At 42.0% G+C, this 11,914-nt stretch overlaps 1 protein-coding gene across 4 annotated transcripts in view; it reads right to left on the bottom strand.

Annotated features, from left to right (window-relative positions):
- Window positions 1–11,764, bottom strand: part of MAP3K13 (mitogen-activated protein kinase kinase kinase 13) — an 82,450-nt gene extending 70,686 nt beyond the window's left edge. For 3 of the 4 annotated variants that reach the window (XM_035899971.1, XM_035899975.1, XM_035899969.1), the window contains exons 1-2: window positions 11,377–11,764; window positions 2,973–3,089 (exon numbers count right to left, since the gene is read on the bottom strand). The gene's annotated coding sequence lies outside the window, so the exon portion shown is untranslated. Of the gene's footprint in view, window positions 1–1,834; window positions 1,861–2,972; window positions 3,090–11,376 lie in introns of all 4 variants that reach the window. The other variant, XM_035899970.1, reaches the window with a different exon arrangement.
- Window positions 11,765–11,914: the final 150 nt, after the last annotated feature.

Below are 11,914 nucleotides of genomic sequence, written 5' to 3'. Positions count from 1 at the left end.
ACGCGGTGCTACCACAGGAAGCTGGAGACGCCCTTCCTTTGGTGCCCCATCCTGCAGGAGGGATGCAATCAGAGCAGGCACCAGACCCAGCTTGCAGGCCATCTGGCTAACCACGCTGCCGCCTCTGATCAAGAGGAGGCTTTGAGCCAAGAATCAGTACCAACTGTTTTTCTGGAAACATCTCCAAATGTTTTCCAGCTACCGTTGAAAACGTATCCTCCAAGAAGGCTGGAACAGCAACTAGCTCCAATGGAGGTCTCGCTCTGCAACTGCACACCACGAGAAGGCCCCGTGCTGACAAAATCTGCTGGGGTTGTGGTAGCAGCTGAAAAATCAGCAAGTCAACAGTAAGCAAGAAACAGGAGCAAGCACTGGGAGCAGACAGTATCAGGAATACCAGCACTGCCTGATATTTACTTACTGACTCATACAGAGGAGGATCCATCTATTCAGGCTTACTGACCAGTACGTGAACAGGTAATAGAAGAGCTTATGAAATCACTGGGAGCTCAGCTCTTCCTGACCTCAGAGAACAAAGAAACATTATAGCAGCAAAATACCCGCTTTTCACTCTCCCTCTTTCTTTACCCTGTTGCACAATCTTTCTCCACAGATTAAAGCTGCACTTTTCACAAGATGTGGAAGCAGAAGAAAGAGGAGAGAGCAAACAGAAAAGCACAGACTACACCAGTATAAATATTTCCAAGTGAGATTCCCTAGTTTTCAAGAATTTTTTTTTTTGCAGAAGGGTTCACAGATAACATCTTTACCTTCAAAACACCCTTTATCCACACATGAACAGCATGCAGTATAACTGCAGACTTCTGCAATCACTCACACATCACAAGAACTTTTTTATATTGGAGATTATTATACAGAGACTTATTTGTGCAGAATTGATAGACTGCACTTAAAATATCCTTCCCTCAAAAAACAACTGAAGATCATTATACAAATACATAATCAGCCTCTTCACGTATAAGGAACACATAATGTAGAAGAAACTATGGCACTCCAAGATCTACAAGCATATTTTGAATGTTTAGACTGCAAACAGCTAAAAAAGCTTATTTTTTCCATATACATGGAAAACACTCGACTAACTTACAGATCTTGGAACACATCCTGCTTTTCTGTAGCATTAGATTAGCTTCCACATTATTAAGTAGAAAGCGTGAAACATCAATAGCAAGTTCCTATTTAAAGTCTTCCAGGAGTTCTCAGTGTCTAACTACATATAACAGAAGAAACTCAAAATCCATTTGTCCCAGCTGACAAAAAAAGATATTAAGTCGACCTCAGTTTGTACTTTAGAGCACTTCAATATTACTTTTCCCCACACACAGAGCTATAAGGAACACCCAGGGCTTAGAATTAATGAAAAATGAATCAGAAACAAAGCTCAAGAACACGGACCCAGTAATGCAAATCACTTTCAGCCAGGACTAATTTTCCCATACACAAAGTCCCATGGCTCTAATGTATGTAAATTAAGTTACTCATACATGTTCCCAAAACATTCCACAGCCCATCCTATTGAATCCAAAGAGGACGCTTGCAAAACACAGGCAACTAGTCAACACAAGAGAACTCAGCAACAGTTTGTAGTATGGGGGTTTCAGGTTTCCATCCTTTTATGCAGAATTGTGCAGATTTTACCAGAGACCAAACAGCACAAACACACGTGAACAGTGTTTCTCCCTCCAGCTACAAGTGTTTTCTTCCCCCAGTAGTAAGGCCCCCCAACATCACATCCCCTCCTATCTCTGTCAGGTGCTACACTCACCAGAGGCACATCAGTGCTACCACATATACAAATATTTAAGAAACTCACACGGATAACAAGACAGGGCTTCAAACCTGCAAAAACACAGGAAAACAGAGTTCAGTGCAGGGTTAATTTCTACCAGGCTTTTTTCCTCACTCCTTAAGGGATTTGAAAACAAGGGGCCTGTGACGCCAACACCGGACATTTTAGAACAATTTCTGTGCAGATAGAATGACAACTGACAATCACCCAGACCTATTTTTCACCATTTACACTCCACTATTAGCTTTGAGTTCATAGGTGCTAGGTTGCCCATACCAAAAAAATAGAAAAATTAATTATCAATAAAGTAAACAACAGAAAAGCAAATTTATTAACCTATTAAAAATCAGAATTAATGCTGCTAAGCAGGCAAACTTAGGCTTACATAGGCTTATGGCTTTATTTTATATGTTATTTATTAAAGTGACAGTAAAGTCTAAAACAAGACTGTCTCATAAATCCTGCTTTTATTTCAATGTTGAGTTCTGGACTTACGTGACATTTCCCATTTTGATTTCTATTATTAAAGGATTTTAAAACAACATTGTACGGTCACTGACTATAGCCCTAAGGGGCTGAGTACAAAAATAACATAAAAGACACCACAAACTTTACAAAATATAATTTTGATTTAATTTCATTCAAGCATTATGTTCTTTACTTTGGGGAAATTAATTTACCGTCTTTGACAGCAAGCACTCTTCTTCAGCTACTCTGAATGCTTATTATATCATTTGAGGTATGACTGGAACAGAACTTGAAAATGCCTTACCTAATTTAATACATTCACCAAACTAAGCAAAAGTTTGTCTTGCAAACTTAACTTTCTCATCCTGCAAATAACACACCTGCGTTTCCTCCACTCACCAAAAAATATCCATGTTCCCATTGGTTCACGTCTTTCACTAAGCACTCTCACTTTTTCAAGAGCTTCCAAATTAATGATAATTAATTGGTATGGTTGAAAATACTACCTCCTTCATACATATTTCTCCCAAGGATAAAGCATATATTTTCACAAGCAGGTTTTGTGGGCTGCGCCAGCCCAGGAAGGGAGTTGTATGCTAAAGCTGAAAGGAGGACGGGTCTATCTTTGGGAAGACCTGATGGTCAAGGCCCAAGGCGTTGGGCATCTCAGCTGTCGCATACAAAACCTACTCACCTTTAAGACATGTTAGTTTCCGGTAGAAAAGTGTGAACAGGCTCATTTTGGAAGGTGTAATGGTCCATCAGGTTTTCTTGTTAACTCTCTTGGCTATTCCTCTCAGAAACAGGTATTCTGGAGATACAAAAAGAACTTCAATTTAAAATACAGCGCTCTGGGATGAAGTTACTATGTTACATAAATGTTATGTTTTTCCTGTTTTTTTACTGGGCACGCTGAAAGGCCACCTGAAACCAACCTGATGGGTCCAGTCACTGAATTACTATGTTGTCTTCTCTCAAAGAAGGAGGCAAGGGCTTCTTTCTTTACCCCGCGACCTTCACAGCTTACACATTTACTATCGACATTACAGTAGCATATTGAGAATTTATCCTAAAGACTGGGTGAGAACAGGAAAGTGACTTAAGTCATACTGGTGCCAGAACTGAGTTTTGATAACTTTTGTGTTATGAACAGTCCCTTTTCACCTTGTCTGCTGCATTTTACATACTGACATATATTCACTACACTTAGGTTTATCTCACAAGCACGAACACAGAAATTTTCTGCTTAATTTTGCCAAGGTCCCCTCAATAATAGATGAGCTTCCATAACCTCATTAGCGGCACTTGGTTCCAACTGTGCAGCACAACCAGGGCACTTCTTAGCCTGCTTGGGGTTCTGAGGAGTTTGATATATGTTTGGAAAATAAGGCTGAAAAGGCAAAGCGAAAGCACTGGGACTGTAAATGAGCAAATGCCACATCAGAAACAAATTCCCTAGGAGGCCCATTTTGCAGCCAAAATAATTAGATCACTAGGAAGAATCATCCCAAGTAGATAAATGGTGTGTTACAAGATTAACCAAGGTCATGTTCTCTTATATCCAGCTTTTTAAAAAGATTCCTCCCCTGAAAACCTAACCCTAAGGCTCCATCCAAATTAAGAAATCCATTGTTGATGTACATCAGTGCAAACTGACTCAAAGCGTGCGCTAGCCCGTCAAGTGCTGACTGCCCAAGGAAAGGCCACATGCCTTCTAAGTGAGAGAAATCCGCATTTGAGAGCCACCTAGACTCTGTGACTGCTGCTGCTGGATGTTCAGAGATAACTACCAACTCATTAAAATCCAACATTAAAAGTTTATTAAATATGCAAACATTAATGGAATTGGGCTAGCAGCTACTTAGGCAGATAAAATTTCAACACAGCATGTCATACAGTTCTTGTTATCAATACTCTGTCCCTTTGGAAGTGTCCATGAAAGACTCACAACACTACTCAAGGCAGCAAACCCCTCCATCTCTTTTAGATTTCTCAGGTCACATTCTCAAGGTTCCCACTAGCCAGGAAGTCTAGGAAAACACAGCTCCTTCCCAATAATTACAGCTCAGTATATATTATCCATTTTCACTTTCACACTCGACTGCTTGAGATGCATAGTCTCCCCAAGATTTTTTTTTTTCCCCCTTGGCCATATCTGCAGGGCAAGTCCCACTCCTCTTTGCAGGCTCATGGGCATAGAGGTTTTGCATATACCCCAAACTCTTGTCAACTTGCTGCTGGAGTTTGAAAGAACTACAAAGAGAGGAGGAATAGAGTGCCATACAGAGACAGTACAGATTAAAGAACATGAGCCACTTAAAAGCAACTCTCCCGTAAGTTTGTGCATGCACATGTGTGTAGAGCTCTGCTTGGAGCTACTCTTTTGCAGCTATCTAAAAACATGTGTCAGAGTCCTCCATGCAAACAGCAGTCTCAGTACATTTTGCTCCACAAAATGCAGTTTCATTCCTGGGAGATGACTCTGCAAAGTCCCAGTGCTTGGTGAGTATCTGAACAAACCTCCAGGTTTTTGCTGTAGAGTGACATCAGACTTGGAAGTGTTCTTCACTAATACTATCAGCATAATCTGAGCTAACCCAGGGGGAAAGGAGGACAAGGAATATCTCTCATCACACAAAGCGTAAACAAGCTCCTAAGAGTCTCTAATGCACCTCCAAGTGACTCTGGCAATAGCGTTGCTCTCTCAGTAGAGTAGTTCTTCAAAGAACATCTAGAAGATTTAATCCTCTAATTATGAAAAAAAAAAAAAAAAAAAAAAGTCTTCTCTCAACACACAAGTGTGGTATAGCACCTCTGCCTTGGAGATGTGAGAATAGACTGAAATGAAATCTTAGGGAGCAACCTGGAAAAAGCATGACTCACCAGGAAAGAAAAGCATGATTTACCAGGAACGAAGAGAAATTAAGGAGTATAGCATACTGTGACTTCCAAAGAAAACACTAAACTGCTTGAGCACAAAGAGGGGAAACTGGCCATTTGGCTGAGCAGGTTCTTTACTACCATCTTTCTTGGTACTGATGACAGTCTCATAGTGGAGAAGAGCAGACTGTTTTAAGTGTCAAGAACTACCCAGCACCCAGCCTGTGCGATGCAACGTGACTCTGAACTCAGGGTTTTCGTTAGGTACTGCAACCACAGGGGCCTCCCACAAAATACGCAGAAGGTTCAAGGATGCCTTGGCCAGGAGGGAATCAACAAAATTACCCATCCATCATTTGATGCGCAGAACCTTGAGCAACAGCCGATTTTGGGTCAGACATACAACGGCCTCCCATTCCATGCATCAGGAAGATTAGATTAAATCTTAGATTTAGATTTTTTGAAACAGAACTGACAGTTCTTGTTAGAAATGAAGGCAAAGAGATCAACTTTGAGGTAATCCAGCTTCTGAAGAGTGTGCTGACCAAATCTGACACTCAACAGCCTGGGAAACGATCTTTGCTCTTTCAGTGTGTTCAGAACCACAAGAAAGCAACCAGCTCACCAGCAAGCTCAAGGCACTGGTTCCAAGATCAACCATTCCCTGATAAAGCAAAGGAAAACCTGTACAAATAATTTCATCTCTTAGTGACATCATGATGACTCTTTCTGTTGCAACTTGTGCATTCTGGCCCTAGACACAGGGGAAAACATAGAATCGTGGAATGGTTTGGGTTGGAAGGGACCTTTAAAGGCCATCTATTCCAACCCCCCTGCAGTGAGCAAGGACATCTTTAACTCAGTCAGGTTGCTCAGAGCCCCGTCCAACCTGGCCTTGAATGTTTCCAAAGAAGGGGCCTCCACTACATCTCTGGGCAACCCGTTCCAGTGTTTTACCACCCTCATTGTAAATAATTTCTTCCGTGACTCTGCAAACATTCCCTATGGCTCTGTATATATACAGATATCTCCTCAGTCAACTGCCTACTTGATCATCTTACTGAGCTCCTGAACTTGATTGCACTAATCACAAGAACACATCAAAACAGTTAACCAGCACGTTTTTCCTCCCATTACGTACAGGCAGGAACATCGAAACTACAGGACACTGTACCTTGACAAATGTAAATAACCCACTAAAAGAACACTCTAAGTGAACCAGGAAGGTCAAAGTACTCTGTCAGCTACATGACATACTTCACTTGAGAAGATACGAAGAGGGAGAAGTCCTCCCAGCAATCCTATGACTAAAGCAACTTTTAAACATTCTCAGTCCCAAAGGGGTGTCCTAATGCCACTGAGCAACACCGCAAACTTTAGCATTCAGATTGTTACAAGGAAAACAGGTGGAAAACAAATTATATTAAGGAAAACTCAGAAATCAATCTGATACCTGCTGAGGTCCACAGCACCACCAGCACGAGACCCCAGCACTATGTTTTCTCCATCTCCATCAACATTCAGGTGCTTGGCTGACCTGAAGCCAGCAGCAGCACTGGATACACAGCACCAGTGGGAAACTGCTCTTCAAGGGATACCCAAGTAGTCCAGAAATAGGGAAGGACATAACTGAGAGGTAACTTCATCCCCTTTAGGAAGGATATAACTGAGAGGAAACTTCATCCCCTTTAGCACTAAGCTGTCCTCTGCCACAGACCAAAGGCCAAAACTGTAGCAGCCACAGCACCAGGCACCAAATTAAGACAGTGACAATGCAACCTGACAAGATAGGCTGGCACAGTGATCCAGAGCTGCGGATGTCAGGGGCATTGACCTTCATCTATGAGTCGTAGGGAAAATCTGTTGAGCTAAGATAGAGGCAGCCATAGCTCGTGAGTCTCCTTCTCTGCAGATATTCAAAGCCCGCCTGGATGATGTCCCATGCAACATGCTCTAGGTGAGCCTGCTTTAGCAGGAGGGTTAGACTAGATGATCTCCTGAGGTCCCTTCCAACCCTTGCCATTCTGTGCTCTGTGAAGTCTCTGAAAGGTGGACAAGGTGCCTCTCAACAATAGTAACAAACCAATGGAGTAAAGCGAATGTTTTCTCACCAACTTGCTGCTGGATGACCCTGCTAACACGCTTCTTTGCAGAAGACAGGATCCTCTCTGACAGAACAACCGCCAAGAGCTGACCCAGCACAGGGAGGCCAAAGCTGACATTGCTACACTCCCCTCTGCTCATCTTGGAGGTTAGATAGGCTGGCCACCTTCTCCCCGAGGGAGCTCCAAAAATAGTGCAGACTAACTCAACGGAGCCCGCGCCTGAATAAACCACAGGGTCTTTGTTCACAGCTCACACCACAGCAGTACGCTCATGCAGTAGATGGATGCAAGGAGAAATGTAGGCCACACATGCAGAGAAAAAGAGATATCCAGATTTCAAAGATGTGATAGATCTCATTTTCAGCATCAGGAAATGAATACCCATTAAAACAGCCAGCAAGTGCTGGGGCACAAGCTCAATATGAGCCAGATGGGCTAAGGGAAAAACACATTTCATCAGAAAGTTCAAAAGTTGGGCTTTTTTTTTCCCCCTCACTAATCTGCCCGATGAATCATTAAAGAACAATCTTTGTGATGTAACTATGCAGACTTATACAAAGAACACTGGTAATTAGCTCTCAAAGTAATCCTCTCACCACCATCTGGATGTCAGCCTAAACCTTGACCTCAGTCACACCAAACATCCACGCATCTTTGAAACACACCTGAAAATGAACCACATCGCAACACTGAATTCACAAAGTGGAAAAAGTTGGCAGGAATGCTAAAAACCTGAACCACCTTTTTACTCCATGAGCTCTTCACAGACAGCTCTCGAAATGCTCATTCCAGAATATCCAGAGAGTGAGCAAGGAGCAATCCATGCCCATTGCAGTTAGGGAAATGGTTTCAAAACGAATAAGTAAAAAGGCAGGATTTATCAACCCAATCCTACATCTAAACCAAAATGTTTCTTCCACTGAAACCTCAGTTTATAGCAAACAAAGTTGACACATGACATACCCAACCTTCTTCCAATAACACAGGAGAAAAATCTTCCTAGAACTAGATTCTGACAGTAAACCAGACTTACCAAAGACATAAAATAACTTATTCACCCACCCATGTATAAACAGCTCAAAATATCTTACTATGAAGGGATGCAGAAATTCCTTCACCTAAAGCCCCTTGGATGACTGGCTCATTTTTTATTTTTTTTCCCCACAAACAACCTCCTGATTAGCTTGAAACTCTTATTCCACACTGGCAAATAAGAAAGCCTAAGACGTCTCCCACCTACAAAGCTTCTTAGCTCAAGAAAAATTAGTTTTCTTTAATATACAGCTCTGTGTTGCATGCTGAGCTCCCCACAGCAAAGCATTCAAGAATTATACATGCCACATCACCAAGGAAAAAAATTTATCTCACCAGTTCCAGAGGAATTCTTCTATTTTCAATGCAGTTTAGCAACCAGATTTTAGACCTTTAAGAAAGCCCACCACAGCAAGGGAAGAGGCACAGAGCAGGCTGGAAATACTGAACCAGTTACGCTTAGTTCATATTTGAAAGTGAATTTTTGCAAGAATGAGAAATGTTTATTTTCCTCAAGTGATCACGTGTATATAGAACACAAAGAGCCTTCTATACTGGGAGGCATGGTCCCAGAGACAGCTGGCACACAGAATTTCTTCCAGCTGAAGGTATGTTTAAGTATAAGAGCAAGATTAGAGAGGACCACCAGACTCAGCACCAGCGATGAGCCCCCAAATCCTAGTCATTTCACTATTGAGAGAGAGGCAGGGAAGGACTGTCACCACTCCCAGGTACAAACTTAATTACCTACTCACATCGTGCTGCAGAGACTACCAACGCTGGGCACGAGCATACTACAGGAAGGTTTATGCTTACGTAGTTAAAGATGACACTGCAAAAACCACTTTTTTACATCCTTACTTCATGCTTTTCTTTAAATTATATTTTAATTAACCTTTATCTTTCACAGAGACAAGAAAGAGACAGAGGAATTAAGTCTACATTTAACCAGCTACAAGCATCACCACGCTGAGCCTCCCCTGCAATCAGCTGCTTCTGAGCACAGCAAGACTGGCTTCAGTCTGGTAGGGGGCAATTTTAAGTTGTCATTATGTTTGCCACGATACCTTTCTCCTGCCTGCAGCTTCGGCCAGGCAAGACCAAAGTCCTATACAGCAAGTCAATATTTAACTTAAGTACTGTACTGTTGAGACCCGCCTAGAGTATTTGATATAGTAACTTATTAAATCTTACACTATCTTCACTAACAAAGAATAATAAAGGGCAATTTATCTTCTTTATAAGAAGTTGTAAAGATAAATTCTACAAGCACAGCAGTTAGATTCAGCTTTAATAATTTTAATAAAGGACCTGAAAGAAAATGTTTCCATGAAAGGAGTTCTAAACAATATGATGTGTACACCGCAGGATAGGTTCAAGACAGGGGCAGGAGCCACAGTGCAAAAACTGTTTAAAACTAAACCACACCAAGTTCTGGAAATTCAGCACTTTTTCAAGAAGTAGTATTTTGACACTGCAATTAAGCCATTAAACTATGTCACAAAGGCTTATATAAAACTCTTGGACATTACAAGGATAAGTATTTCTCCTCTACTAAACAACTGAATAAAATCTGTGAGCTGCTGTACAAACATAGACTTTAAAATAATACAATAAACAAAAGACTGATTTTTTTTCCAGAACAATTCTTCTTAGTCTTAGAGAAGCTAACCAAACTGTTTAGATCCCCCCAAAATTCTTTGCATGCCTCTGATGTAAATAAAGTTTTGCTAATAGTCTCATCTTTTATAATCTTTTTGGACAGAGATCATTCTGATGTCAGAAGCAGGTGTTAAAATACAGTTGAGACCAAAACTGAGCAACTGAGAGCCATTTTTTGTTTACTGCATCTGTTTCAATTCTTTATCCACCCAGGGGTTTTTTTTGTCTAAATGCAATTTCTTTATTTACTGCCAGTACTCCCATCTTTACATTTAGCAACAACTGCTTTTGTTCTCTAAAGCTGAACATCTGTTGTAGCAATGATACCAGTGGAGCTGTTGGTGATAATCATGACAGGCAAATTTCTAAAAATTCTCCAGTTCTACATTTGTAACCCTCCACATGTACCAGTTTGCTCATCACCCAAAAGTAAACTTTTTCAGGAAACAAAGTAAAAATGTTTCTACTGTGAAAGAGTGGAGGAGGGGAGGGGGGGGAAGTGGCTGAGAATATTAGCCACATCATGAAATAAGGAGACAGACAGTACCACACAGCTTTCATCTAAAAAAATACCAAAACAAAACCAGCAACAAAAAAAAACCCACCAAAAAAAACCAAGCCACAGGCACTAGGCCAGCTCACCTCTACAGGGAAGTGCAGCCTCAGGGAACGCTTTCATGAGCAGCTTAGCTGATTTTGATCCCTGACCCTGCCTAATGGGCGGACCTGCCCCTCCCTGTCACACACACCAGCATTAGCACAGACACACACTGCTCATCAGTTCACTTTCCGTATGGTGCTAATTGCTGGCTGGTTTGGTGGATGAACCCAACTGACCACACAACAACTTATACCTGCACACAAGACGCAATGAAGTCAGAGGGCTGGAGAAGAGCTTTTCAGCAGTAACATCATCTTAAACCTGCTCTCTTGAAACTCCACGCTTACTGACACACATAGTCACCATGAAAATGGCACCTTTCCCATCCCAAATGCCTGCTCAGAGCAATCCGTTCAGGAATCAAATCCATCTCAGAGTGAACGCAGGCAGTATTTATCTTTATTTTTTCACTCTGCTTTGAGAATGAGATCAGTATATTAATGCTAGTCTATCTCCGAACTAGTAAAACTAGAGGATAAAAGAAGAACAACTGCAAACAAAGTCACAACAAGGTCTTAGTCGTTTCCAGCAGCAAAACTCCCACAAAGCTCAGATGAGAAAGGAGGCTGGCAGGTTCCTATCCATTTTTTCTAAACATCTTATTTTCACTGTACTACGCTTGCAAGTGTTACTTATAGCCATTTCCATCCACGTAGCAAAAATAAGCTAGAGGTACTAGATTCTGCCCAGGGAACTGCCTTTCCCTATAAGAAAGCATGATGCTGTCTTCTTTCAGTTTTAAGTGCCGCGCTTCTTACCTGTTATCGCCTTGTTCCACTCTACTGGGCTAAGCCACAGATAGTCCAAGCGAAGCGTCGGTAAAGCTGTCCCTTTCACCTTCCAAACTTCTGTCAGATGAGAGAAGCATCGAAATCACTGCACTTTATTTTACTGAACAGGGCACAAAACCATTGAAGCCTGTAGTGATTCTTTTTTTTTTTTTTTGACTTGCCAACAGACACCCCAGCCTTAGCTCAGTCACGATCTGCTTCAGATTCTGTCTGGAGATTTACTGAAAGGCTCCCTCCTTCCCGGGGAGGGGAGATAACACCCTGCGGTGGTACAGCTGCCTCAAAACAGGCGCTGCCAACACCTCGCTTCTTCACAGGGCTGAGAGACAGCCAGGGCCACGGATGCGACTCTGACTTCTTTGTTTAAAAACGAAAAACTCCTTTTTTTGTTGTTGGGTGTTTTGTTTGGTTTTTTTTTTGAATACGCAAGCGAGGAAGCTCCGCGCCTCAAACCCGGAGCGGCCCAACCCCGCCGCGGCCCGCGAAGAGCAGAACGACGCCCGGG

Source organism: Egretta garzetta, unplaced genomic scaffold (assembly GCF_000687185.1).
Source record: "Egretta garzetta isolate BGI_Z169 unplaced genomic scaffold, ASM68718v1 scaffold448, whole genome shotgun sequence".
NCBI classification, from domain to species: domain Eukaryota; kingdom Metazoa; phylum Chordata; class Aves; order Pelecaniformes; family Ardeidae; genus Egretta; species Egretta garzetta.
This window is presented reverse-complemented; position numbering and strand designations above follow the sequence as displayed.